We start from the raw sequence: 5,591 nt of genomic DNA on the forward strand, positions 1-5,591 counted from the left end.
GCGGAGGCGGACCAGCTTCCTGGACGGGACACTGCGCGCAGCGGGCTGAAGACGGGCTCCATGAAGAAACAGAAGATGGAGGAGGAACAGGTAGCCTAGCGGTTAGGAGGAGGAACAGGTAGCCTAGCGGTTAGAGGAGGAACAGGTAGCCTAGCGGTTAGAGGGAGGAACAGGTAGCCTAGCGGTTAGAGGAGGAACAGGTAGCCTAGCGGTTAGAGGAGGAACAGGTAGCCTAGCGGTTGAGGAGGAACAGGTAGCCTGGCGGTTAGAGGAGGAACAGGTAGCCTAGGCGGTTAGAGGAGGAACAGGTAGCCTAGCGGTTAGAGGAGGAACAGGTAGCCTAGCGGTTAGAGGAGGAACAGGTAGCCTAAGCGGTTAGAGGAGGAACAGGTAGCCTAGCGGTTAGGCCAGGAACAGGTAGCTCAGCTGCGGTTAGGGGAGGAACAGGTAGCCTAGCGGTTAGAGGAGGAACAGGTAGCCTAGCGGTTAGAGGAGGAACAGGTAGCCTAGCGGTTAGAGGAGGAACAGGGAGCCTAGCGGTTAGAGGAGGAACAGGAGCCTAGCGGTTAGGGAGGAGGAACAGGAGCCTAGCGGTTAGAGGAGGAACAGGTAGCCTAGCGGTTAGAGAGGAGGAACAGGTAGCCTAGCGGTTAGAGGAGGAACAGGTAGCCTAGCGGCTAGAGGAGGAACAGGTAGCCTAGCGGTTAGAGGGAGGAACAGGTAGCCTAGCGGTTAGAGGAGGAACAGGTAGCCTAGCGGTTAGAGGAGGAACAGGTAGCCTAGCGGTTAGGAGGAGGAACAGGTAGCCTAGCGGTTAGAGTGGAGGAACAGGTAGCCTAGCGGTTGGGCCAGGAACAGGTAGCCTAGCGGTTGGAGGAGGAACAGGTAGCCTAGCGGTTAGAGGAGGAACAGGTAGCCTAGCGGTTAGGCCAGGAAAACAGGTAGCCAGCGGTTAGAGGAGGAACAGGTAGCCTGGCGGTTAGAGGAGGAACAGGTAGCCTAGCGGTTAGAGGAGGAACAGGTAGCCTAGCGGTTAGAAGGGAGGAACAGGTAGCCCAGCGGTTAGAGGAGGAGGAACAGGTAGCCTAGCGGTTAGAGGAGGAACAGGTAGCCAGCGGTTGAGGAAGGTACTAATAAAGTATTGTTCTTGTTCAGATGCTGGAGATGTGGGTGAAGGAGAGACTTCAGCCACCAGAACCTCCATCGTAGAGAAGTGGTCCAGACTTCAGGGACTGGACCAGCACACTGCCATGCTCAAATACATGAACATCATCAAGGAGTGGCCTGGATATGGGTCCACACTGTTCGACGTAGAGGTAACTACATGACAACACAGACTAGCGTCTGTCCAGGGGGTGGCCATCAAGCTGCAGAGCCCTGCGGCTGGGGCGGTGCAGTTGCCGTACCAGGTGGTGATGTAGCCCAACAGGATGCTCTCATATGTGCGGTCTCATCGATGGGATAGGGGCGTGCTCCTGCTTTTTCTGAAAGCCACGATCCGTGGGCTTTTGCACAGATGGGGCTCCATCTATGGCGGCACGGTGGTCAAGCCTCTGCACGCTAGTTGTAAATGTGGCTTCCTCTGCCATATGGACATATTGATACACCAAGAGCTTGAGGGGGAGTGTTTATTTTACACACTGAGAGAGGAACTGTTGTCATTCACAATGGATGTAGAAATAATCACAGACTTGGTTGGCTTTCTTTGTAATGAAAAGAAAATGTGTCACCTTGCCGTTGTAACAGACAGAAAACTGAACTTAAGAATACAGGGAAATTCAAAAACATTCAACAGATGAGTGACCGAATCAGTGGATTCAGAGAAGGAAAGGTAACGGGAGGTAACGGGCGAAGGGGAGGTAACGGGCGAAGGGGAGGTAGCGGGGCGAAAAGAGGGGGGGGGGCGAAAGGGGGGGGTAACGGGGCGAAAGGGGGGTAACGGGACGAAGGTAACGCGAGTAAGGGAAGGAAGCGTAGCGCGGGGAAGGGAAGGTAACGTAACAGGGCGGGGGGGTAACGGGGCAAAAGGGGGGGGTAACGGGGCGAAGGTAACGCGAGGAAGGGAAGGGTAACGAGGAAGGGAAGGTAACGCGGGGGAAGGGAAGGTAACGGGGAAGGGAAGTAACGCGGAGGGGAAGGTAACGTAACGCGGAGAAGGGAAGGTAACGTAACGCGGGGAAGGGAAGGTAACGCGGGGAAGGGAAGGTAACGCGGAGAAGGGAAGGTAACGTAACGCGGAGAAGGGAAGGTAACGTAACGCGGGGAAGGGAAGGTAACGCGGGGAAGGGAAGGTAACGCGGGGAAGGGAAGGTAACGCGGAGAAGGGAAGGTAATGTGGCGAGGAGAAGGGAAGTGGCACGAACGCGGAGAAGGGAAGGTAACGTAACGCGGGGAAGGGAAGGTAACGCGGGGAAGGGAAGGTAACGCGGAGAAGGGAAGGTAACGTAATGCGGGGAAGGGAAGGTAACGTAATGCGGGGAAGGGAAGGTAACGTAATGCGGGGAAGGGAAGGTAACGTAATGCGGGGAAGGGAAGGTAACGTAATGCGGGGAAGGGAAGGAAATAGGTTGCTGGTTTCCCCATCGCCGGGCTTTTAAAATGTATTTGATCATACTTGGTATCTGACCTGTCTGTTTATGTCTCGGTCTCTCTCTCTCTCTGTCTCCTCAGTGTAAAGAAGGAGGCTTTCCTCATGACCTGTGGCTGAGTGTGAGTGCAGAGAACGTGTTTCCGTGGTCTACAAGAGAGGAGAACCCAAACCTCTGGAGACGTTCCCCACGAACACATCATCTTCTTCGCGCCCACAGGCCACTACCTATAAGATCACAGTGGACGACAGAGAGATGTTTTTTGAGACACTGCACAGTATTATACCATAATACAACATTAGAAATGACCAGTAGTAGCCTGGTCCCAGGTCTGTTTATAACACCAGATTATAAATGACCAGTAGTAGCCTGGTCCCAGGTCTGTTTATAACACCAGATTATAAATGACCAGTAGTAGCCTGGTCCCAGGTCTGTTTATAACACCAGATTATAAATGACCAGTAGTAGCCTGGTCCCAGGTCTGTTTATAACACCAGATTATAAATGACCAGTAGTAGCCTGGTCCCAGGTCTGTTTATAACACCAGATTATAAATGACCAGTAGTAGCCTGGTCCCAGGTCTGTTTATAACACCAGATTATAAATGACCAGTAGTAGCCTGGTCCCAGGTCTGTTTATAACACCAGATTATAAATGACCAGTAGTAGCCTGGTCCCAGGTCTGTTTATAACACCAGATTATAAATGACCAGTAGCCTGGTTCCAGGCCTGTTTATGCTCATGCCAGCTCCATTAGTGTCAACAGACATGTTTGGCATGACAATGAGTGACAGAGAATTGACATTACAGCACAAACAGACTGGACCCCAGGTAAGCCTTTCAGAACGTCAACCAACAAAGCCTTGGCTGTTTAAACAAGTATCTGTTCAGTGTGCATCGTTCATTTGTTTGTTTTCCCTGCTGTTAAAACTCTCATCTGGGGTGTTTCAGGTTGGAGAGATCACTAAGATCATGAAAGCCTACATAAACATGATCGTAAAGAAGAGATGCAGTGTCAGATCTGGGCCCAGCTACGGAACCAACTGGATCAGGTGAGATGTGGGACAGAACACAGCCCAGTTGGCTTCCTACCGCCCCTGACCAGAAGGCTACAAGGCAGCAGGGTCCATGAAGACCGGACTGTTCTCCTTAACTCAGATGTCTGAATAACTGAAATCGGGCTGCTACTCCAGAACTCATCCAACTCCGGTGTCCCTCAGTGTGGTACGCCAAGCCGACATTCTAGAACATTCTAGAACATTCTAGAATGTGTAGCGCTAAAAGGCGGAACTGCGTTCCTCAACCGTTTCCTATTGCTATTCTATAGCTGTCGACAGAGTGGATACCACGTTACCTTCTGCTATTATTTACATCAATTTATCAATAGTATGGACCAATCAGGGTGTCAAATCAAATTTCCTTTTGTATCAAGTTCTACCATTTTTCCAATGGATTGAGAGAGAAATGTTTCACTGTCAAGCCTTCCCCTGACTAGCTCCCCTTTCCTTATAAGAATGTTGTCTATTTTTAAATTGGCAAGTGTAATTATTTTTATTATAATAACATATGTAAATGAATGGGCGCCCAACTCTACCGTTATATATTTACAATGAGAAGAAGTTATTTGTCTAAGTAAGGTTGAAAGACTTTCCCCTCAGGTTTTTCTGAGCAATAGTAGTTGAATCCCAAACCAACCACAGACCCAGGGAGTTGAACGTCTTTACATTTGAATGCCTTAAATGGGTTCACTGCTTCCATCCATGTGGTTATTCGTCTACTTTGGACTTTAAGTAATAGTTTTGACTTTCAGGAATGGCATCCCCAAGCCAGGGTTATGTCAGGGCTAATAGCTTGATGGTTATAACCAGTTATAATGCTAGTGGCAGAAGCTGCTATTCTTTAGCCTGGTCCCAGATCTGTTTGTGCTATTGCCTACACTGATTATGAAGCTTAACATGTTTGAAATGACAATTCCATAAGAAGCTGGCAAAAGAGCAGAAAAGCAGGCTGGTGCCCAAAGCCATTCTACCCAGTGCCCGAGAAGCAGGTGTTTAACTCTGGGGAAATAACACGAGTATTTTATATAACTAGAACAAACCAATATATAATCCATCACTACTATATTCAGGTTATTATTTATTTACTATAAAGGCAGTGGTTTAATATAGAACATTTTGCTTAATTCGAAAGAACATCATTATAGAATTTAGTCTGAGGGATTTGAGGTTTTATTTGTTATTTTGATTTGAAACCAGTTTTGTCCTTCTAACGGAATGTTTTGTGTGACTGAAACTGTTGGAAGAGAGCGTGACGTGTTGGTGAAACGAGCAGGAAGGTACTTCCTGGTTTTTGTGTTACTGAAGTATTGTTGGTCACGAGCGATAGAGCAGGGTTAACCATTTGGCACCCCAACTTTTACGAGCAAATATTATCTTCAAAATGGTTGGACACATGACTGTAAAAAAAACACCTGCACCTCAGCTCCAAATGATTAACATTTTGGATATCTGTTCTGAAGTATTTCCACGCCTAAGTGACACTGACTGCACAAAACATTAAGAACACCTACTCATATTGCGTTTCACCCCCTTTTGCCCTCAGAACGGGGCATGGACAATACAAGGTGTCCAAAGTGTTTCACAGGGATGCTGGCCCATGTTGACTCCAACGCTTTCCACCGTTGTGTCACCTGGTCAGTCTATGTCATGGAAAGACCAGGTGTTCATAATGTTTTGTACACTCAGTGTATATATGTGATTGTAAGCAAGGTTTGAAATCATTATGTATTAGTCAAATATTCTATCCTATTTGGGATTATTGCGGTCAATTTGCAGTGTTATGAATGATGTTCCAGCCCCCTGACCAGCCATTCGCTCAAGAAACAAAATCGTCCCGTGGCTGAATGGAGTTGATGATCCCTGCTATTGTACGTCGTCGTGGGAGGGGGGTTGGGATATTTATTATGTGTAATTCTCATAGTCAGGAAGAGAGGGTCAGGAGGACT

The sequence above is a fragment of the Oncorhynchus masou genome, unplaced genomic scaffold (genome assembly GCF_036934945.1).
Source record: "Oncorhynchus masou masou isolate Uvic2021 unplaced genomic scaffold, UVic_Omas_1.1 unplaced_scaffold_3782, whole genome shotgun sequence".
Taxonomy (NCBI): Eukaryota; Metazoa; Chordata; class Actinopteri; order Salmoniformes; family Salmonidae; genus Oncorhynchus; species Oncorhynchus masou.